A 25,339-nucleotide genomic window follows, 5' to 3' on the forward strand; every position below is an offset into this window, starting at 1 on the left:
TGATTTCAAAGATATTCCTGAAGTCTGGTCAATAAACTCATAATAAAAATATTAAAAATCAAACATTTATTTTGCCCACCATTAGTTTATATTTACTTTGAGCAATCAGATTATCCTAAGCTGACTTTTGGAGTACAGTGAAAATATAAAAACTATAATACCTTTTTTTTATTTTAAGGTTAATAAAACACCTCATATTTTTATGAAGAAGTCTAAACACAATATTTGACAATGCCTTTATTGTGAAATGTAATTAAACTCCACTTACCTACACTTTTTGTTTTAATACAAGTACAGAATCCTCCACACATTTTTATAGTTACCCTTCAATGTTCAAAGCCATTCTAGTCCCCTTTTTCTGAACACTTTCCAACAAGAAAATATGACTTCTCAATCAGAAAACTAAGAATGCACACAACACTCCAACTAAGATTTAAAAAACTGGTTTGCAGTGTGAGAAATAATAACACAACATGCACATCAACATGTGATTTAGTCATTCAAGACTGTCCTTGCATATCCAGTCTTGAGAAAGTAAAAACTTAAACCCATTTTTTTATTTTTCAGGAAATCATTAATTCCCCTTTCAAGCTCCTTTAAAATTCTGGCCTCCATTACTGTCAAAGGCAACTCATTCCATAAGCTTGTCACTTTGTTGTAAAAAATAAAACTGTCTTAACTGCAAGCCTAACCCACCTTTTTCAAAACTTCAATGTGCACCCTCTAGAGACCGGTTTTTCTTTAGAATGTAACACAAGGGATCAGAAGTTTTCCTTCTTTTGATCCCACTTTGGGAAAACTTTGTAAGCTTCAAATAAGATCACCTCTTACATTTACTTTCTTAAAATAAAATAAATTAAAATGTCTGAACCAATTCTTTCCATCCACAGAATCACCCTAGTGGCTATTCTCCAAATCATATTCAGCAAGTCAATATCATTAATAATAATGTTTGACTAAACTTTTATAAGCTTTACAACTGACAACACATCATTGCACTGATAGGTCAACTAATTTATCTAACACTGTCCCAAAACCCTTTCCTGAAAACATGCTACTGAGCGGGTTTACATTTATATGAAACATTATACATGTGCCACAGATCACGACAACACAAATGGAATACCTTGCACTTATTCTTAATTAAAAGTAATTTCCAAGTATTTGTTAAAATTACCTATTAATCTAAGCCATTGTGCAGTAGTTCAATATCTTAACTGAAAACATACTCAAATGCTTAATGTTATCAGTGAACTTAAATATACTGATTACAATCACTAGTGATATTATTAACATAAAGAAGCAAAGGTCTAAATGTTAACCCGAACCACTCCACTAGCAACAATGGTCCAGTTCAACTAAATTCCAGTGGTAATAACTTATGGCTCTCTCTCACCCAGCCACCCTACAACAAATAATGTAACCCTTACCATGTTTTTTTAGCTAGTCTTCTGTGTGACACATCTGAAAAAAAATCTAGATACACCTAAACCACACCCTTTCTCCTCATCCAAATAAAAGTTGTAGCCTAAAAAATAAACAGATTGGTAAGGTGAGGATCCATTTAGCCCCTGACTTATGGCATATTTCACTAAATGTTTTACACTGCTTCTTTTATCAAACTGTAAAAAAAATTCTATACAATGATTAAAAACCAAATAGTCTATAATTTCCAACATAACACTCGTCATGGGAGTAACATTACTGATGACTAACAACTGCCCAATCCTCAAGCATTTGCCCATACCTACTGACCTACTAAAAACGACAAAAAAGCAGACATATGTATCTTTAACCTCCATTGAAACACTCGTAAAAACATTAACTATTAACCGGTGCTTTTTTATGGCCATATGTTAACTGATACAATAAGACGAGTTACAAGCATCTACATCACAATACAGTGTAGTACTACATAAGCTAGTATTAGTAATAATACTAGTAATAGTTATATTAGTGGTAATAGAAAATAGTATTGTGTTTTGTATCCGTGGTGTTCTTTTCACCAATATTGTTCAGTCGCCATCTTGTTACAGTCGTCTGTGTTAATGCTATGACAAACAATCATTTCGTGAACAACAAAAATGATAAATTAATATTCTTTAGAATCTTACTACGCAATCTACTCAAGAACATTTTAAAGAATTACTAAAAATTAGTAATAGTTTATATACATAGGTGTCATCACATCACTAATATTACCATTACGCTTAAGATATAAACGTCAGTTATAACTATTATAACTAAAATAATTTCAAAAATAAAAATGATAGATACATATATTATATACATAATTATTTCAACTTACATCAGTAGAAAAAAAGCTTCAACTTCCAATCAATACTCAATGAGCCTTTAGAGACACATAACGACCAGCGTTAGTCATAGACTGTAATCAGCTGACTGACAGGTTCACTAGGTAGCGCGTTTTCTGTTCCTGGAAAAGAAACAATAAAACTAAAAATAAAAGTAATTTGCACAACGTAACGTCAAAAGCAAACATACTATTAAAGCATACATATTTTTACGACAATTTACCTGAAATAATTTTAAGTAATTGTTAATTAACTGCAATCTCTGTGTGTTTATATTTTTTTCGAATTTATTAGTACACATACAAATTGCAGAAGTATGAGTCATTCATTTTATATTGCCATCTAGTGGTTTAATTATTGAAGTGGAAAAATACGCGTAAAAACAAATATACAGAACTAAGCTCTTAGTTGAAAGAGAAAAAAAAAAACTTTAATAAATTGTTTACAACCGCTGATATTTCAATGTTTATATTTATTGACGTTTATAAAATATCCAGTTATAATAACAAGATATGATATTTCGAAAGGAGTCACTAATATTTGTACGCTATACACAAAATTATCAAAATGTTACGTAATATGAAAATTCTACGACAAAATTAATATTTTGTTTTTGCGAGTTTTTCAGTTCCATTTCTGCAACATTTGACAGATACAACATAACGTTATAAGTATTATGCCTACAGAAGGAGGCCCGGCGTGGCCAGGTGGTTAAGGCACTCGACTCGTAATCTGAGGGCCATGGGTTCCAATCCCAATCACCCCAAACATGCTCACCCTTTCAGTAGTGGGGGTGTTATAATGTGACGGTCAATCCAGCTATTCGTTGGTAAAAGAGTAGCCCAACAGATGGCGGTGATGACTAGCTGCCTTCCCTCTTGTCTTATACTGCAAAATTAGGGATGGCTAGCGCAGATATCCCTCGTGTAGCTTTGCGCAAAATTTAAAACAAACCTATACAAGGTTGGAGAAGCCATTGAAGTACAAACGTTTTCATATTGTTTATGATTTGTTATCATATAATTTGCAGTTACTTGTATGACCATTTTGTATATGTTGTAAAGCGCAAATCTACATAATAGACTACTTGTTACACCTATCACAAAAATCAACTTTTTTTTATCTTTACATTATAATTCCCTCAAGCCGATTCTTGAGCGATCGAAAGCAGTATGATCAGTATCTAACAATTATGGCTTTGCAAAGTTCCAGAAACGAGGCTGAAAGCTCCCAAATATGAAATATCTATCTGTTTCTTTCACGGATAAAAATCCTAGAACGCTTTTAATTACCATTAAAATAACCCCTTATAACGACCCTCAAATCGTATTTTTTAAAAATTAGTAGGTTCTTATAAATCATGTTTGCACAGTACTTACTAAAAACGTTATATCTGAAAATTTAAAATGGAAATGGTTTTTTCAAACTGAGCAACACGTTATAACAGCGTAAATTAAACAGTCCTATCAGAGACCCCTAGAGGCATAATTTTGAACTACTGATCCAATTCGCTCTGCTGTCCATCTGACGGAAAGTAAGTTTTATGGTAAATTTATCCCCTTCCAACATAACGTAGAGTCACCACCAACTCACTCGAACTAATAACGCTATCATCCTTCAACCATCATGGCTCACTGCTAAATTGAAGGTACCTTTAATTAATTATTTATCTAAACTCAATGTCTGTTTTATTTAGTGGTTACACTGGAATTCTGAAAGAAGTGGAACATGGATCACAGCCATGAACACAAACAGGAAGGGGAATTTCCCCCTTAAATTTCCCAAAAAATTGCACGTGTTATAAACTAAACAGAAGTACATACCACACTACAGCTTCAAATTTAACTCTGATTTAAGTTTCGAAAATTTCAATAATTTAAAATAAAATCATAGTTAACGGACAAGTATACGATAAATGATTCCATATTGGCACAGTCTGTGAATTTACAAAGTTAGTAACCCAATTCTAATCCCCGTGGTGGGCAGAGCACAGATATCCCATTGCGTAGCTTTATGTTTAATTCAAACCAGCAACAACAGATAGTCTATTCTGTTACTTTGTGCTTAGCTACAAACAAACAAATACTATAAATGGTATTCTAATAAAAGCGTAAAACCAAATATATATATATATTGCAAAAAAATCTGTAGGCACGCAAATATATCGTCCGTGGCAATTTTAAATCAACAATTTCGTTTGTCAAGTTTCGCTCAAAGCTACTCGAGGGCTGTTTGCGCTAGTCTCCCTAATTTTGAAGTGATACTAGAGTGAATGCAGCTAGTCAAAACTACTCACCACCTACTCTTATGCTACCATTTGCTCAAAAATAGTAGCATTGATTGTCATATTATAATGCCTCGCCATTGCTGAAAGAACATATTCGTGAATTAGATTTGAACACACTAACTGCAAATTGCGAATAGAGCACCATAATCATCAGGCTATGCAATATCTTTAAAACTCCTTAGGAAGAGAAACGCAATACTGTTAAATTAACTGGCAAAAGTACCCGCGCCAAATAAGGCATTAATTTTCCAGGCTTCACGTGGAAAACGTACCAAGGTATCATTCGCCGACAGTGTCCATTGGAAGAAACAGAAATAGTTAATACACTCTTAACAACTAGAAAAAGAACAAAGAGAATTTGAAATCCCCAAGAATCTCTGAAAGTTTCTTGGTGATCAGAAGTTAATTACGAACAAGACAGTAACAGTTATGTATTTCAAACGAAATGACCGAAGTGAGCAAAAGTGATAAAAAATGTTTAGTCAATGTGTGTCAATGATAGATTTATGGGCTTACAAAACTAAAATATGAAGTTACTACACCAACGATGTACAAAACACAAAGAGACAAAACAAATAAACATAAATATTAAATCACGAAAAATAAAGCATCTGATTTTTGCTACTTTATGGCTCTTTAACACACAGAGCATCTGTTGACTCTTCTCTACACCAGAGAGTACTGTATGACAAGAAACACCCGTTTTTACTTCTAAGCTAAATCAAGGTTCAAGCAAATTATTATTTCTGAAAAAATCTTAAAACACCAGCAATAAAGCATAATCTACCATATAAAAGTTCATCAGGTGGCCACCTAATGAAGTGATAAGACATCACTTTGTAATGGATGTACTTCTTGTGATGATAAAAATTCAAATGTGATTATTTTCATTTCATTCTTATTACCTATTGTTCTGGATCATTTCCCAATAACACTGATGCCGATTATGCGTTTCTTGTGAAACTTGGAACACTGTATTAAAGTGAGAAGAGATTTTTCCAGTGGCAACTCAAGTGATACATTAAAGATATATCACCACTTAATTTTCTATTGGGATGACCAACAGCAACATATGTAGAAAATGCACTTTAAGAATGATAGGGCTCTAAAATTGTACATATGATATGTTTTCCCCTCCAAATACTGTCTTTCATTGTACGAACTCACTAATTTATTTGTATTACATGGATTGAATATTGTTTTTACTACATTTATAAGATAGTGTCCAGGCTCTTTATTTCCTACAACTCGATCAAAATCAAGAGTATTCAGTTTAACTCTGCAACTCGTTTTCTGCTTGAACATCTTGTTATTGGGGATAAAAAAAATATGTTGAGCAAAGCAGTTTATTTGGAAATACCAGAGTGAAATATAAATATTGGTGCCATGATCCAATTTATTGAGAAGTTTGTTTGTTTTCTTTTTTTTCTTGACAGTTTCATCATTAAAGGTACACAGATGTCATAAAAAAGCAGCTGGCCCTTGCAAAGGTTCTCTACTGTATGTCACTCTTGCCAATGCCACATGGGTCCATGACTTTATTCTTGTTGTAGCTGAGTTCTCCCCACAAGGATCAATCTCAGGGCACAGGATGCACCAAAGTTTATTTTGAATTTTGGACAAAGCTACACAAGGACTATCTGTGCTAGCCATCCCTAATTTAGCAGTGTAACACAAGATGGAAAGCAGCTAGTCATCACAACTCACTGCCAAGGTATAGTGGGACTGATCATAACATTATAACACCTAAACAGCTGAAAGGGCAAGCATGTTTGGTGTGATGGGAATTTGAACCCACGACCCTCAGATTATGAGTCAAGCAGTCTAACCACCTAGCCATGCCAGGACTTATGCACTGAAGACAGAGGATGATGTGCAGTCTGAGACTGAACAGGATAGTCTCTACAGAACTTTCAGTTACTTGCTAACAAAAGCATCCCAACCCTAGCTCTGGTTGACGAGACCTGGGACTATACCAAAAAGGCTGGTGATATAATTGATAAATAACATCTGTTAGCCTGAGTTGTTTTATCAATGGCTGATAGTGGGAATGAACTGTAAATGCCAGTGGCATAGTTGTGACTGTTTCCATGATGGGAAGTGTGCTGCCACTGAGAATGTGGTTGCTGTTTCTGTAAACATCCTACATCATTTGCAGAGGAAAGCATTTCCCTCAGTGACTTTAATAGGTATAAAGATAGTTTCATAGAGAAGTTCATTGTGGGGTTTCCTTGTGAGATGATGGGATTATCACTCTAACATTGACAATTTCTATGATGACTTGGTTTAAAGTGGTAATTTTTGAATGAGTTAGAGGAGAGGAAGTGGCCCATAGGAATAGGTCCAGTGGATGATGCACCTTCACTAGAGCACCCTCCTAAAGCTCCTAAATAATGCTGATCATAAACTTTACCAATATGTAGTTCAAGTGTGAATAACTAGGTCACTTCAAAGTGGACTACACCACCAATTGAGCAGCATGTGTAGGAAAAGTGTAGCTACTGTTGATCTGGCTCTAGGAAACTAATAAAACCTAAGTACCATTTGGACAACAACTTGTCAGAATGGAACAGACAGTTTGCATTAAAAAGAAATGTTGGCAGTCAGCTCTACAATGTAGTTCTTTGTCAATACAGAAGCTGTCACAACATAGGTTGGCATCACTATGTGTAAGGTACTCTGGATAAAGTCATCACTCTGGCCAGTTGTTACTCACTTTGCTAATATTCAACATATGAATGAAGATAATGTAAATATTATAAGATGTGTTGTCCAGAATTAATACCAGCCTAAACAGGGAAAACTTCAGTAGAAAATAGTTGGTTCTTCATTGCAGAGAACAGTCCAATGTGCTAATGATTCTCTCCTGAAAACTGAATGAGATAAATGATAAGTGCTTTGTTGTTATTCATAACTTCAATTAATGAGCTAAAGCTTATCCACTAGGCAAGATGTCACCAAAGTCTGTCAATGATGCATTGGCAGAGCATTGGACAGAATTATTTGGGGTGCCTGAAGCGATTCACAAAGATTAGCAATCTAATTTCAACAGCCCACTATTCTTTGAGTTCTTTAAACAGTCTGATGTGGTAAAGACGTGTTTCCCTTTTCCATTCCCAGTCTCATGGTTTAGAATATTGGTGAACATCAAGCATTAATAAAATGTTTACCAAGTTTGTTATTCTAAACAAAACTGACTGGAATGAAGACTTATAAAAGGGAAGTTGAAAGTTATCTTCACCACATGAAGCTTTTCTACATCTCATAATGTCTGTGTAGTTGACAGTGGAGTATAGTGCATCTTGGGATCTTACTTCATGCATAAACACAGATCTAAGTTAGGTTACCTGTACAGTCAGTAACAAGAAAACTATATATACTAACATGACAACTTCTACACCAAAGATTAAACTTCCATTGGAAACAAAGAAAGTTGCCACTGCACCACCAAAAATTGAAATACTCAAATTTGGAGTTATGATAAATAATTCTTCATCTAGTAAATGAGGTAATGTGGAATCAGATGTGACAACATGCCCTTAGCAACTGATAGCTGGGAGACTCACAGATGTGAAAAATAAAAATTAATGACTTCACCCGGCAAAATTTAAACCAATTTATGAAAAAGCAGCAGCTAACTATGATGTTAATACTTATAAAACTGAATTCCACTGAGGTGATAAATTATGAATAAACAATTCTCATCACAAGAGTACAAACTACAAAGTGTTTGAAGAATAGACAATCCAAGCCAAAGGTCATCCACCACTATTGTCTTTGAAAGTACATTGTTGTGAAGTATTTTTGGAATGTACTAAGTGCATTTGAAGCCCTAAAATAATTTATGTGTAGATTAAATATATTTAGGAATAATTCATTACTTCAGTAATTATTATCTTTGTATTAAACAGCTTAATCATATTTTGACAATTGTACCTTTAAACAATTTGATCCAATTAAAAACAAAGATTAGACATATATGAAATGGAAATAGTATAATACAAAATAAAATTAACTTCCACACTTGTGTATGACACCATATGTAAAAATAAAATTAACTTCCACACTTGTGTATGACACCATATTTAAAAATAAAATCTGAAGTACATAAAAAAAAAATTAGAAAACAACAACTGAGTTTTATTTGAATCCTCCCCCTCACTCTTAAAAAATATATTTACTTATTTAGTTGGATTCTTGTTATTTTTATTTAGGGTAACTTAAAGGGTTATCATTCACATATTATCATTGTTTCATTCTGACATGAACTCTTCATGTATCACTTACTGTCAGTTTTGCTGTTTGTTTCTCTGAGATTTCTTTTTGTTTTCTGCATTTAGTTGTTATTAATCTACTAAACATTCTGGCTCAATGAAGAGAAGGATCATACATGAAGCTGAACACAAATCTCTGAGTTTTCTGCTTTACATGTGGGTTGTTTTGTAGGGCCTTACATGAAGCTACTTGAGATATATCTGTCCCTAATTTGGAAGTGATGGACTAGGTCACAAGTGGAATGGTACTTAATCAACACCACTCACTGCCAACTCTTGAACAACATAAAGTGGGATTGAACATAACATTAGAAAACTCCCAGGGATTCAAGGGTGAGCATGTTTAGTGGTAAAACTCAAATTCATGATCCACAAAAGTGCAAGTTAAGTCCTGAACCACCAGACCACTGGAATTGCACTCAACACTGAGTAGACCTACCCTCACCTTGAACAACACATGTAACCTGTTATCTTCTTTAGAAAGACACCAGGTCAGTAACTGTTGAGTCCCACTAAAGGTCAAACTGATTTACAGGTATACTGGTTAAAATAAAACACTAAATACAGCTATGAAAAGTTTCTAACTGCCATCCTCAGATTTCAGAAATTGTTCAAAGTTTTAAAGGGTTTAACATTGTTCTGTAAGAACTTACATTAAATTAAAAATAAGTCCATCATAGTGGACTGACTCTTCATAGGTCTGCTTTTAAGTGTCTATGGAAAACTTCAAGAAAGGAAAAATTAAGCTAAGTTCAAAAGCACCATTCTACAATCAGAAAGTTCTTCTGGATATTACATTTAAGCCAGTAGTAAATTTTTTTCTATCATGAACAAAACAAATTTATGCACCTTGGATAACTTCATCAAAATCAGAAGATTGTTTTGAGATAGCTTGTAAATCTTCCAAGAACTTAAAGATTTGTTTGACAAAATTCATTATATGATGTTATAAAGAGAGAGTAGAAAATTGATGAATTTTTAGAACTAATTCTTTCAATTGCTCTGAATGCTGAGAAGACACCAAATATTTAATAATCTCAGTGATGTTCCAGTTTGGAAAAGAGAGCTTGGAACTTAAAAGGTCTGTTTGATTTATTTCTTTATGAGATTATGAAAATTTTGAGCAATATTAAATTGGTACATTCATAAAATTATGGAATTTTTCAACAGTGTCAGTGATATATTTATAATTTTATGAAAGTTTCTGAACAAAAATAAATAAGAAAAGCACCTCAAGAAGCATGAGATAATTATTTACATTCAATATGATTTCAGAAAATTTTTTTCCTTGACTAACCAAAATCTTAGAATTATTTTTACATTTTTTGTCTTTCTTCAGCAAAGTTTCCATGCATATGACATCAAAACTCTCAGTCTTTGAATAAATGTTCCATGAAACATTAAGTTAGATGAAAATACCAGGATCCACTCATGAAACTGGTTTGTTTCTCATGAATAACTCATGGAATTTTAATCTTTGGTGAATCAAATCAATTGTGTTTCTCAGACCATATTTTCCTTTCATAAAATAAGGATAGTAATATATTTCACTGTAGTAATACTAAAAGTAATAGGCATGGATAATACATTCCCTCTTTTCATTCAGGAATACCTAATGAATTCAGTGTCTGGTGTGGATTTTTAAAATTTGTTTCAAGATTCAAAGTGCAAGGAAGGAGATTTGGACATAGTATAATAATTTGGAAAGAACTCATATTGTGTAATAGTAGTAGGTAAAATAAGAAAGGTAAAAAATAATTAGAGTTAAATCATTTGAAAGATTTTCAAGCCTAGTGTTGGGTGATTATCTATGATATAACTTCTAATGCTGTGGCTTATTTATTAAGTCCTAAATAAAGAGGGTGCTGTATGCAATTCTTATTTGTTCAGATTCATACATTTAATTTTAGTCTATTTGTTCAAGAATGCAGAATAACTTTAGAATTTCAACAAGTCTTACTTTAAAAGCACATTTAGTGAAATCAAAGTTCAAAATGTTGAAATGAAGAATGAATACTGAAGTGCTGAACTTACATGTTTAAAATTATTTAAACAAGTTATTCACAAACTATGTTTCACATCTCATTAGGAAAATGTTTGTTAAAGTCGTAATTAAGAGCTTATAAAATCAAGATCTAACCACGTAATGAGAATCTCTCTTCTTTCAAACTTCAATTACTTGTGAAAGAGAAAAACTAATATTCAAGTTACTTCAACATTTATTAAAAAAGGGTTGGATTGCTATAAGATACTGGTTAGTTCCTGCTTGTCTTTTGTCATCCAACTGTTTTTGAGACCTTGATTTACGATTGGAAATGTAGAAGACATCTTCAGGAACTATTCCATCATTATTTAATTGTAGAGCATAATAAATATGTTATTCATACACTGGCAGTGCAAGTCAAAATTCTCTTTTCTTTAACATCCTTATTATCAGAGCCTAAAAAAAACCAAAGATGTCCTTTAATTACATAATGTAATCTTCAGTCAGTTTTAATCATTAAATATTGCTTTAAATACATGCAGAATTTTTGCAAGACCTACATTACATAATGCATGCTTATATTAAACTGCTGGAAACAGATCATACCCTGTCCAGCAAACCAGAAGTCATGGGTTAAGATTAGCAAAACTTAAAAACTTGAAATAAATTAAATTTAAAATGTAATGATTACAAGTTTATATATATCATTAATCAAAATGCTGTATACTATTTTATTACAAGTTACAGCTTTTACACAAAGGAAGATAACTTTTAAAATAAGTAGAATGTTTTCACCATCTGTACAATCATTTTCAACTACCTAAATTTAAACAGTAAAGAGGGTTTTAATATTTAAAACTTATGTGAAAACTAGGCAACTGTTTTATTTTATTTTAAATGCATCTTGGAGGGTTAGATTCCTCATATAATTTTCTTCACATGTGATTAATTTTCATTTTAGGGTGAAAACTATTCTAGTCATTATTTTAAAGTTACATTTACATGCTAGGTTTTTCTAAATCTCTGTAAAGTATGCTAATATTTTCTATATGTGGGATAGTGCAAGAGATGAAGTTGACATTGTTTTGTGGAATGTATTTTAGCTTGTTTACTTATTAAAAGTCTGTGTTTTTTTAATTTGTTAATAGTCTATGTGACTACTGTAGTCAGGAATTCATTTAAACTAATAAAGCAATGAGCTAAGTGTACAATTCATCTGTGATGCATATAGTGTATGCTCAAATTAAAATGTTTTTTTTTTTATGTCTGGCCATAAATAAATAACCTGTCAATTCACACAAATTGATATTTACATGATTAAGTATCCATTTTTAATACTAAATTTTATATACATTATTAGATCACTGAAAGTTGACTGAAATATCAAAATCTCCTTTAGTGTTAAATTTGTATGCTTGAGAATGACCACACCAGTTATCAAAACATTGTACCTGTTTTAAAAATACTCTTTCACACTATAAGAGCTGTAATTTATAACCAAATAATACTTATAATAAGCACGTAAACTAAAATAAAAATTATTAATGTAATATATAGCCCACAACAGAGCGTGTAAACGTTACAGAATATGATAAAGAAAACTTATTTTAATGGCATTTCTACTTTGAATAAAATTAGAAGAGACTTATCTAAATCGTTAAGTAAAAACTTATTTCAGCTTTGTCAAAAAATTTCAAATTCTTAACGTAGATTTTTATGATGTAAATAATTATTTAGAATACACTTGTGATAGTGGAAGTTATTTATAAGTTTTAAATGCAGTTTCTTCGAATATAATAACCCACTTGATATGGGGAAAAGTAAAAAAAAAAAAAGCCTCGTACATTTTTTTCAAACTGATGTACTGTTTTATTTACGAAAAAGTTATAATATCACTAACAATAATCTGAATACCATATACTGCAAAATACTGTTGTCTGAATTCAACTAATGCTAGTGTTTGACACGATGCAATGGCTTGCTTGCAGAAAAAGAATTTGACAAAGTTGTTACACTGTACTTATTATTTTGCTAGCTTGATATATTTTCGGCAATTATTAACACATTATAATGATTAACTCTCATTAAAACATTTCAACTACCTTGTCTCAAATGAAAACCTACAACTACTGGAGCTTTTGTGATTACGTGCTGTATAAATAAAATATTAATACCGCATAAAATTATCTGAAGTGTAAATTGCTATTTTAATTTAAACTGTCACACACAATAAAACTTACACAATATTATCCATCCTTGACTGAACTGTTTTTTCATAACTTGCAAAAGCGAAATATTCGTATTTGTAAATTTGCTTACTAAAAAAAAAACTGATATCTTCTAATTAGTTGGAGTGTCAGTTTTAGTTTGATAAAATACTATCAACTGTCAGTGTTCCTGCATAAACGGTAATGCAAACACCAGACGTAAGAATAATATTGTAACATGTCAATGGCATCAGTAATTACTTGTTTCATATCAAACTCACAACTACTTTTATTTATATAATGAATTTTAAACTAAATATCTTCTATAAAGAAAATTACATTTATCAAATAACTGAAAACCATATAAACGGATAGTAACATCCAAAATAAAAAGACTAACGCACTGCCTCTTTTTTCACTCAATCGTTTGCCCTCTATAATAATTTGAACATTGATAGTGATTTTTATTTCTTAGGATAGATGTCACTACTTGACACATTTGAACACATTGTAAGTTGTTTTTTTTTCTGTTTCTGAATATTACTTTTTACATATATATAAAAAACGCAGTTCTGTAAATATGTGCTTAACGTTCGTGTTAATTTTAAGGAGTTAATGTTGGTATGGTTTTCAATACGTGCTTTTTCTTGTCACACTCCACTCTGTAAACTATACCTAACCCTAACTTTCAGTTTGAGGTTAGGCCAGAATTCAGTGTGTAATAATAATATATAATACAAATCTGAAACTTTGTCTACCCCATATTCTCGTAAAAATAGAATATCGTCACGGTACAATGGAGTAAACATATTTTAAGATTGGCGTTGAAACATATTTATTGTTTGTGATCAGTGATTATTTAAAACTAATATGAAACTGACTCGAAGAATTGTTTACCTGGTCATAGTGGTTTCATAAATTAATACAATATCCAAATTAAGATGTACGTTGGAGAAAAAAATTATAAAATACTTCTTAAAACGTATCTTGCCATTGCCATTCTTGAGCAGAAGTACTATTAATAGTATTAAGCCATTCGTTTATATGGACAGTTGTTAATTTTTTGTCAACTCTGAAATACAGTACATAGATTAAAAACACAACACAAATTAGGGTAAGAGTCATCTTCAAAATTTTATTTTTCTAATAGGGTTGTTGGCCTTAGGAATGGGTTACCTTCAGATGAGATGGATGCAGTGAATGGAGGTTTGATAAATACTGAAATGATAATCACTGGTTTGGAATCCTGTTGGTTTTTTTTAAATATATATAGTTTAGTCAGTTGGACAGCTTAGATGGGCCAGCAGGATTTTCTGGTGTCCTTAAATTTTTATATTTTGTTAAAGCAGGTAAATTTATGCAATAATTAGATATTTGAAATATATGTTAGTTTAACTACACTTACTAATTTGATTTATTGTATATTATTCTATAATCTTTAAAAAGTTGAGGTAATATAACTGTAAGAAAGCAATATATCTTTTGTTGTTATGTTTTTGAGAAAGTTTTTCCAATTATTTATTACAAGATGAAGCATTTGTCCTATGTTTGAGGGCATAAAAATTGAATGTAAGGCTTAAACTAATAAACAAAATCAATAATTTCTATTTATGTGTATAATTTATTTAACACATAATTTACTTCATAACTAATTTATTCCATATTATAGAAATGGTGTTATGGTCACTTATTATTTATACTAGTCCATCTCTACAGGTTCAGTGTTTTTTTGATATTCTGAGTGGTCAAAATAAATTTGTTGGTGATGTTATTCCTGAATATTCAACTGACCATGTGAAAACCAATGGGTTTTCAGATGTAGCCCTGCCACTTTAAAACGTTTCACACTGTGCTTTGGTTGCCATTTTTCATGGGAAAAATGTGAATATTTCACACTTCTAGTGAAAGAACTGAATTATTTTTTTAACTTGAAAAAGGTTTTAAGAATTAAATTGAAGTAATAACTTGGAGAATAAAAATTGGTTCAAAATTGTAGAGTCATTAACTAAACAAAATGTATTTTAAACTGTAGAGTCATTAGCTAAACAAAATGTATTTTAAACTGTAGAGTCATTAGCTAAACAAAATGTATTTTAAACTGTAGAGTCATTAGCTGAACAAAATGTATTTTTAACTGTAGAGTCATTAGCTAAACAAAATGTATTTTTAACTGCAGAGTCATTAACTAAACAAAATGTATTTTAACTGTAGTTATTAGCTAAACAAAATGTATTTTTAACTGTAGAGTTATTAGCTAAACAAAATGTATTTTTAACTGTAGAGTCATTAACTAAACAAAATATATTTTAAACTGTAGAGTCATTAACTAAACAAAATGTATTTTAAACTGTAGAGTTATTAGCTAAACAAAATGTATTTTTAACTGTAGAGTCATTAGCTAAACAAAATGTATTTTTAACTGTAGAGTTATTAGCTATACAAAATTTATTTTTAACTGTAGAGTCATTAGCTAAACAAAATGTATTTTAACTGTAGAGTTATTAGCTAAACAAAATGTATTTTTAACTGTAGAGTCATTAGCTAAACAAATTGTATTTTTAACTGTAGAATCATCAGCTAAACAAAATGTATTTTTGATGGGGGCATTATCAATGGTGGATGAGGCTGGTTGATAACCACCATACAACATGCCTAATGTATCATCCTACCAAGATTGTTTGATAACTACCATACAACATGCCTAATGTATCATCCTACTAAGACTGTTTGATAACCACCGTACAACATGCCTAATGTATTATCCAAGACTGGTTAAAGTTTTAATAACCACCCTACAACATGCTTAATGTATCATCCTATCAAGATTGGTTGAAGTTTTAATAACCACCATACAACATGCCTAATGTATCATCCTACCAAGACTGGTTGAGGTTTTAATAACCACCATACAACATGCCTAATGTATCATCCTACCAAGATTGGTTGAGGTTTTAATAACCACCATACAACATGCCTAATGTATCATCCTACCAAGATTGGTTGAGGTTTTAATAACCACCATACAACATGCCTAATGTATCATCCTACCAAGATTGGTTGAGGTTTTAATAACCACCATACAACATGCCTAATGTATCATCCTATCAAGATTGGTTGAGGTTATTTCAAAGGCTGTGGAGTTGTGTGTGGATAAATAAACAAACAATATTTTCACTTATATAAGTATATGTTAATACTGTATGTGCAGTAGTAGATGTCTGAACTAGCTTTAGTACAGCTAATACAGTTAAACTTAATATACTAGTATATAAATAATCATAATTCTTAGACTTTGTTTTTATATCATAACCTAAAATGTTGAACTTTTTGTAAGTTGTGTGTTTTGCACATTTCTATTAAGATTTATCACTAACCAATTAAGGATAAATAATACAAACACATACAATAATAAAATGCCTCTTTCAATGAGTTTAAAAGCAGACCAGATAGATATTGTAAATGGGGAATCCTTATGGTCTATACCTGTCTTGGTTCTTTAAGAGGGTGATATTTTATTTATTACTGATATACTGGTTAAGGTAATACCTAATAATACTAAATATTTTAATTTTTTGCATTGACCTTTCAAAGTAAAGAAGATTAGAAATTGAACTACTACAGAATATCACACATTAAACAAAATAATGGAACTTATGGATTGAAAAAACCCATTGAGTATCATGATGGAAAATTATATAGTGCTCTAAGATAGCTTGCTGTTTGGTTTAAAAAAATCATTATTTGAGAAGGACATACCTCTTAGAATAAAGCTTGTGCATCTGTATTTTAATATTTAACAGCTTGGGATGTTAAGAAATCTGTCCAGCATGAAAAAAATGTATACAGTGCTAGTGGGGTAACCTTCTATCTTAGTACTGTATACAGTGCTAGTGGGATAACCTTCTATCTTAGTAATGTATACAGTGCTAGTGGGGTAACCTTCTATCTTAGTACTGTATACAGTGCTAGTGGGGTAACCTTCTATCTTAGTACTGTATACAGTGCTAGTGGGGTAACCTTCTATCTTAGTACTGTATACAGTGCTAGTAGGGTAACCTTCTATCTTAGTACTGTATACAGTGCTAGTGGGGTAACCTTCTACCTTAGTTACTAGAGCACTTTTCTGGTGTGTGAAAAGTCTTGGGTTTGAATCCATGCTGTAGAAATAAATAAAAATGAATAACCACATTAAGACCTTTGACTTGTGTTATTGGTCTAATGTTAGTAGTTTGCTGTGCCAGATGAGGAATGAACTATCAATGTCATAATATCGTTCCTGAGGACATTTGAGGTTTGTGTCTGGATACGAAACACAATTCATTGTAATGTACACACAACAGTTGTACATTAACTATAGAGTCTGACAGGCCTACAAAATACTAAAGAATTCTACAACGTGTTTTCTTCAGATATTTTAATATATATCCATTCTTTTGGGAATAACACTATTTTTACTAAGATTGTTAATTCATGGTAAGTAACCATTAAGGTTGCAATGATTTGTATATTGTTTCATATCATAATGAAAGAATCTATTGAATTTTCTGTCTTATGAATCATATATTAAAATACTTTTCTAATACTGATCTCCCTTATCATTTACCCATTAAAAGGATCTAGTGGTCTTTCTTATCAGTTACCCATTAAAAGGATCTAGTGGTCTTATCAGTTACCCACTAAAAGGATCTACTGGTCTTTCTTATCAGTTACCCATTAAAAGGATCTAGTGGTCTTTCTTATCAGTTACCCACTAAAAGGATCTACTGGTCTTTCTTATCAGTTACCCATTAAAAGGATCTACTGGTCTTTCTTATCAGTTACCCACTAAAAGGATCTACTGGTCTTTGTTATCAGTTACCCATTATCAGTTACCCATTAAAAGGATCTACTGGTCTTTCTTATCAGTTACCCATTAAAAGGATCTAGTGGTCTTTCTTATCAGTTACCCACTAAAAGGATCTACTGGTCTTTCTTATCAGTTACCCATTAAAAGGATCTACTGGTCTTTCTTATCAGTTACCCATTAAAAGGATCTACTGGTCTTTCTTATCAGTTACCCATTAAAAGGATCTACTGGTCTTTCTTATCAGTTACCCATTAAAAGGATCTACTGGTCTTTCTTATCAGTTACCCACTAAAAGGATCTGCTGGTCTTATCAGTTACCCACTAAAAGGATCTGCTGGTCTTTCTTATCAGTTACCCACTAAAAGGATCTACTGGTCTCTCTTTATTATCAGTGACTTACTATAAGAATCTACTAGTCTTTCTTGTATACTGGTCTTTCTTTTATATCAGTTACCTACTAAAATAATCCACTTGTTTTTTTCTTATCAATTACTTAAAAATGACTTTGGTAATGGTTTAATTGTAGGTTTTTGTTTGCCATACCTTTCATAAGATATTTGTACAAAATGCAACACTCTAATAACATGTTCTTTTGGTTCTTCAAGGTTATTCTAGCATATCTAGTCTTAATAAAAGTAAACGTTTAAAGTCATCCTTGTATTTTATTTTTCAGAACTCATTGTTTCTCTTATTAACTGGTACAAAGTGTTAGCCTCTGCTACTGCTGCTCAGAACAAATCATTTCATAAGTCAGTCACCTCTAAAAAACTGGAGTTAAGTTGGTCTTTTCCAAATCTTAACCCTGTGTTTTCTCCTTCTATTATCCACAAAATAAAACAAAAAGAAGCCAGAGGTCTTTATACTATAAAACTACCTGGCTGATCTTGTAACATTCAATAAGTTCTGTTTTTACCTTTGTTTTCATAAGGTTATATAAGAGATCTTAACCTCTCCCTGTAAGATAATCCCTTTGAATCATCATCCTTGGCATCTTCTCAATACAGTGAAGTAAACCTTTATCATCTCCTGAAAAAGGAGACCAGAAACTAAACATAATACTCATCATGAGGCTTAACAAGTATTTTGTATATAGAAATTATTACTACTTTTGACTTTTAATTAATATCTCTGCCAGTACAATTAAAAATTGTATCATTGTTTCTTCAAACATAGAGCACTGGTTCAACGGTTTAAGCGACTTATTCACTGCCATGCCACAGTCCTTTTCTTCAGTCATGTAAACATGTGATCCAAGTTATGATGACTCAAACCCTTCATATTTCATTTACTGCTACAATTAGTTGTTTTACAAACAATTTAATAATCCAGTGGAAAATAACGATTGCTTTCTTTTTGGCTAGCTATTAATCTTCAACTATAAGCTACAACTTAGTTTGAGTTTTATATTCTTGCTAATACTGAACCCAGTGACCCATGTCTTCCTGTATTTTGTGGTTCCACTTGTGCTTGTAATTGTTTTTGGTGTTTTTAATCTACCAAGCTACATATTTCTCGAACCGATATCATGGCTGCATTCAAGAACAACAAAATTATGAAAAACTGTTTTGATTTGTTTACGATCTGCGGTGATGATTAGCTGCCTTCCATCTTGTCTGTCACTGCTAAATTAGGGACGGCTAGCGCAGATACCGCGATAGGCCTCGTTTAGCTTTGCGAGAAATTCAAAACAAACAATTTATTGAAAACGAGAAACACCAGTAAGGGTTTGGTTTGTTTTGAATTTTGCGCAAAGCTACACGAGGGCTATCTGCTCTAGCCGTCCCCAATTTTACAATGTAAAACTAGAGGAGAGGCAGCTAGTCGTCACCACCCACCGCCAACTCTTGGGCTACCCTTTTACCAACGAATAGTGGGATTGACTGCATTTATAACGCCCCCACGACTGAAAGGGCGAGCATGTTTGGTGTGACGGGGATTCGAACCCATGAGTCGAGTACCTCAACCACCTGGCCATGACGAGCCTCCAGTAAAGGTCACTAAAACCTAATTGTTGCCTGCATTTCAGTGTTATATATAAGAACCAACTAAACTGAACAACTTTCACGTCACCTATGTATCATGGTCATTGGATGAAGTTTCACGTGTTGTTTTCTGTTTAACTACAGTTTAAAATGTTCGTGTTCAATATTGCCCCCTTGTTTTTGTCAGACATTTTCAAATGCATTTGATGGTCAGAACTGTTAACTAAATGTTTGATGTCCATGTTGACATAACTTTTGATAGTGTATTTTAGGTGTCCACATCAATGAGAATCTAGCTTGACCTTCAGCTACGGTCATCCTGACTTGGAAATATGACAGACCTTTTTAGCTTGTCATGTTAATAACATTTCTCTGAAAAAAGAAATATATACAAATAACTATATATAGCTAAAATATCGATAAATTCAGTTATGTGGGTTAGTGTAATATACATTTAAGTTACCACAGGGTTACGTTATCCGCTTGTAGAGCCACTAAAAGTTAAAGAGTGTGGTGTTTCTTTATTCTGTCAAACCCTGTATTTAAGGTTACTCTATAACGGTAAAGTTTATCGATAAATGTACATATGTATGTGTCTCTCTCTCTCTCTATATATATATATATAAATGGACATGCGTCCCTAAGGAAATTTGCTTGAGTTTCGTGCGTTTGTTCTCAAATTGTGGGTCACGACCCCACATGGGGTCGTGGTGTCAGCCTATGGAATCCAGGTAAACGATTACAATTAGACATAGTTTTTTCTAGCCTTTAAAGCTCCGGAACTAACCTTGTGAATGTGTTGGTCGCTGTAGTTGTTTTAACTATTGTCTGATAAAGTTTGTCTCGGAAAAATGTTACGTACGAAAAATGTTTGGTAAACGTAGTCCCATTATATTTGTTATAGATTAACGAAGACAGGAACCTACCTGTATTTACTACATCAAGTGTACCACAGCGACATATAAGTAAGGAGGCTTAATAACGCTAAAATGCGGGTTCGGATACCCGCAATGCACAGAGCCCAGGTGGCTCACTGTGTAGCTTTGCGCTTAAAAACCACGAGAGGGAGGGTGCACGCAAATAGTCTGATGTATGTTAATTCAGGGTATATAACGTGAAAGGATTTATTTTTACCAGGATTCAATGCTCGTTTTATATACCATTAACGTACTGATTGTAAGCCTACAAACGTAAACAACGTCTCAATGTGTACATAATAATTAACTACTGACGGAAGGGTCAATATATGTTATTACCTTTACCTAAACGTTTGATAAACGTAAAGGATACGTAATTGGTTAGATGTTTAACCTAAATTTAAGTGTTCTTTTAAATTTGTCACCCGCTGGTTGGTTATTGGTTTGGCTTTTTATAACGCAAAGCAACTAGGCTATCTGCGCTTCCCCTCGCTGGTACAGCGGTAAGCCTACGGATTTACAATGCCAAAATCGGGGGTTCGATTCCCCTCGGTGGTTTCAGCAGATATCCCGATGTGGCTTTACTATCCGAAAACACACACAAACTCTTATAAACTTGTGGTAATATAGTACACCGAGGAGAAAAAAATTGTTTATGTCTAGAACTGTTCATTGTATTTGGTAATAAATATTGCTTTAACTACATATTTGGGGGAAGAGGAAACGTGACCTACCGGTTAGCGTGCTGTGCTACTGATCCGAGGTTCGTGCCGTTTTGCCGCTGAAATCAAGTCCGTACTTTCAGTTGGGGAGGGGGGTACGTAACATGAGTCACAGTAAAGCCCTTGTTTGATTCAACTCGAACAAAGCCCATGTGATGGCGGGTGCTGCCTTCTTTCTGGTCAGTAGTACAACAATTAGGGACCGCGGGACCTGAACCCCAGGGAATAGCGGGTATAACACTTCTGGCTTTTAATGGGTAATGTGTGGTTCTCGGTACGACATGAACATTGAAATTTGTTGATGATACACGTCATAATATTAGTCTAGGTATAAACTACTGTGGCTAAATTGTGTTAATTTTTAAGTTAGGCATACCTAACTACCTACTCACTCGCGTGGGTCATATCACACGTGTTAAATCAGTAGACAAAACTCACGTTTAGATCTAATTAGTATCTTTCTGTAACACATTGTGGTTGATTAACCAGCTGGAATTAGGCATAATCTGTAATCATATTGATTTAGGAAATTCATCAAAAGATTGCAAAACATTTCTTCACTGAGTAAATATTTTTTCGGAGCAAGTATGCCTTCAGACCCCTCACTCCTGAAAGGGTGAATAATTTCGCTGATGGCATCACCTTACCGCCCTCTACAATTTGACTTTTTCAAATCTCACTTAAACATATTCCAAGAGTTTATTTCGTTTCTTTGTGCAAACTGAATCTAGAATAACATTTCAGTGACGTTCAGCAATTCAGACAAAATTGTATTTAGATTTGATTCATAACTAAGGATATGAAGAAGGCAAAATAGAAAACAAAAGGATGAATTAGAGTTTACGTCAAACCTGGTTATACTAGTTACTCTTACTTCATCTATGAAAGATCCAAAGAAACCTTGAGAAAAAGGCAGAGAAATGTACACGAAATAGAATAACTATATATATTGCAAATAATAATGGATGAAACAAACTTGGATCACTGCGACAATTGAATAATGTGCTCTTCTACGTTCGATCCAAGGTCGTATTGAGGTTTGATCCCTGATCAAAAGCTGATTCCAAATTTCTAACCCACACTGGAAAAACATCACCTCGAATATAGCTGAGCAAGTCGCGTGCAGAACAACGTAGTTGGGACCGGCATTGCCAGGTGGTTAAGGCACTCGACTCGTAATCCCAGGGTCTCGGGTTCGAATCCCCGTCGCACCAAACATGCTCGCCCTTTTAGCCGTGAGTGCGTTATAATAATACGGTCAATTCCACTAATCGTTGGTAAAATAGTAGCTCAAAAGTTGGCGGTGGGTGGTGATGACTAGTTGCTTTCCCTCTAGTCCTACACTGCTAAATTAGGGACGGCTAGCGCAGATAGTCCTGGTGTAGCTTTGCGCGAAATTAAAAAAACAAACCAACTTAGCTGTGGTAGACTCGGTCAGGACAATCTGGATTGTCACCAACGATAGAGGTGACAATCCCCGAGATTCGTGCTTACGAGCGATTACTAACGGAAAATGAGAACCACCAAAGTTATAAACTCCAGAAACTTTTGACCTAAAATTGAAATTATTTCAAGGTATCGTTTATGACAAATACGTATCCTTGTGAGACAGTTCAATGAAGCAATATAACAAATCAGCTTCACCATACCATAAAACACCACTAAGGTCAACTGAAAATGTCATAATACGAGTTTGTTATACTTTGTTTACCAAGGACCAGTTTCACAGTATCAAACCACCTAACATGCGATGCCATAGATATTAACTATATTGTAAATTACAACAGTTACCTGAAGTATTCTAAGATATTTGCACTAACTGTTATAATTCATCGTCCTGTCTATCGTAGTACTGGTTTCAAATCCATTACGACATCAAATACATCACTTTAATCTGTGATAAAAGTTAGTATTAGAAATGGACCACGTGGTATTAAGTACAGAAAATTCGCTATTTTAGGTTTAAGATATGTATTTATTCCTTTTAATTGTCAAAATCTTACCTCGGTCACCCTCAAGCTTGAGGAGGGGGTGGTCAGATACAAGTTTCTGTGAAATATTTCTGGTTAGGTTGGATTAACGTCATAGCTGAATTGGAAAGATCAGGCAACGTAAGCGTTCCACCCCCTTCCCCCCCTTCAACCTTTTTGTGAAATAGCGTTCTGGGAGATGCTTCTTTCGGTTAAATTTATGTTGAAATAACTACCCTGCTCTTTCAAAAAATGATAATTTCATGTCAGTGGTCCTTGGTGGACACGCCCCTAGCTTTGGGGTGCTATATATGAATGACAATCCTTAACGTTGGTAGTGGGTGGGTGGTAGCCCTTGGTCATCTTCTCTGCCTTGGAACCTGCCGGACTTTTTCCTGCTTGTCTCGCTCACTCTTTTTTAAATACCTCTAATCAAAAGTAGAACAAACCTCCCAACAAAACTTTAAAAAAAAAAACTCATAAATATAACAAATAAAATTACCACGAGCGGGGCGATGGGGGATAATAATATCCTTGGCTACCCCAATTGAGAAAAGTCTTTTTTCCTTTAAAAAATAAATTCCTGTCACGATTTGTTTCAGGAAAATGGTATTGACTGGCTGTATTCCCTCTTGTCAGCAGTTAAAAATTAAGGACGGCAACAGAAAGCACCAATAGCTTAGCTATAAATACAAAGCTTTCTTAAAACAATTCATTTTAGCCTTGTCTAGGTGTGTACAATATTTGGAAACAAATACTACAACCTGAATTATATTGCCTAAATTATCCAAGGAAGTTTGTTGAAAAAATAATCTTTACATCCCAAAAAGTTACAAAGATATTTAGTCATTAATGTCAATATAATATCTTCTAACCTTGCAATAAACGAAATAGTTATGTAGTTACAAAAACATTAGGTCAACAATTTCAAGACAACAATATATTTCAACACTGCAACAAAAGCAAATATATGTAGTTACAAACATATTCGATCAACAATTTCAATACAGTATAATTTATTTTAACGTTGTTAACAAAACTAATAGCAACTAGTTACAAAGACATTCGGCCAACAGTCTCACTACAATATAATGTATTATAACATTACAATAATAAAAAACAGCAATCGTTAAAATAGTTTTGTTTGCCACTCTATATATACTATTTTGTATATATTATGTTAGTATAGTCTGCGAAATTGTAGGCTGACGTGTCATTGTATCAAAATGTGCAAAACGTAATCTCCCAGTAGTTAAATCAAAAAGAAAATGCAACTTAGGCCTAACCTAAGGATGCTGGGGGCACAAAATCTCTTTTACGGTTTAATTACGATACGCCTGAAAACAATTAATTAACACCCAAGGCACAGAGTTTAACACACTTTGTGTAAATTTAGTTTGTATTTATATACTGTATATAAATAAATACATACAAAACACTACCAGGTTTTAAATATCGCTTGTTCTTTATTTATGTTCACAATAGTTTGGTAGTAGCTTTGCAGCTTTAACAGCACCCTTCAGCAAACTTATTTCAAAACAATATATGATATATATATAATCTTTAGCAAAATGTAATATTTATTCATATATAAACACAAACTTTAGAGTTAAAATATTCTAAAAATCAATATTAATACTAATTATATGTATATATGTAATCCATAAACAGTTGCTAAATCATGAAACACAGTTTTAAAACATAATAATTCTCAAATTATTTAAATAAGATTCAACGTACTTGTGTTTCTGTTTTCATAATTTTTTTTTATTTCCACAAACCTAAAATGGAAAACGGAAACAGTGGTTTTTGTACTATACCATGGTTAATTGCCA

General features: G+C 32.9%; 2 protein-coding genes and 1 long non-coding RNA gene across 21 annotated transcripts in view; 1 reads left to right on the top strand and 2 right to left on the bottom strand.

Moving 5' to 3' along the window:
• The window catches only part of unc-104 (kinesin family member unc-104), a 118,509-nt gene extending 105,074 nt beyond the window's left edge, over window positions 1-13,435 (bottom strand). Inside the window, exons 1-2 of one of the 5 annotated variants that reach the window (XM_076509038.1) lie at window positions 13,101-13,435; window positions 2,309-2,437 (exon numbers count right to left, since the gene is read on the bottom strand). The gene's annotated coding sequence lies outside the window, so the exon portion shown is untranslated. Of the gene's footprint in view, window positions 1-2,308; window positions 2,438-2,538; window positions 2,621-13,100 lie in introns of those variants that run through there. The other 4 variants (XM_076509037.1, XM_076509042.1, XM_076509039.1 and 1 more) reach the window with 4 other exon arrangements.
• A 93-nt stretch (window positions 13,436-13,528) lies between these two features.
• Window positions 13,529-25,339, top strand: part of LOC143254232 (uncharacterized) — a 142,727-nt gene continuing 130,916 nt past the window's right edge. For 7 of the 14 annotated variants that reach the window (XM_076509047.1, XM_076509058.1, XM_076509055.1 and 4 more), the window contains exons 1-2: window positions 13,529-13,577; window positions 14,218-14,416. The gene's annotated coding sequence lies outside the window, so the exon portion shown is untranslated. The remainder of the gene's footprint in view (window positions 13,578-14,217; window positions 14,417-25,339) is intronic. The other 7 variants (XM_076509048.1, XM_076509059.1, XM_076509056.1 and 4 more) reach the window with 2 other exon arrangements.
• The window catches only part of LOC143254234 (uncharacterized), a 58,843-nt gene continuing 52,059 nt past the window's right edge, over window positions 18,556-25,339 (bottom strand). For both annotated transcript variants that reach the window (XR_013030113.1, XR_013030112.1), the window contains one exon: window positions 18,556-18,939. This is a non-coding gene — a long non-coding RNA (uncharacterized LOC143254234). The remainder of the gene's footprint in view (window positions 18,940-25,339) is intronic.

This window comes from Tachypleus tridentatus, chromosome 6, assembly GCF_004210375.1.
Source record: "Tachypleus tridentatus isolate NWPU-2018 chromosome 6, ASM421037v1, whole genome shotgun sequence".
NCBI lineage: Eukaryota > Metazoa > Arthropoda > Merostomata > Xiphosura > Limulidae > Tachypleus > Tachypleus tridentatus.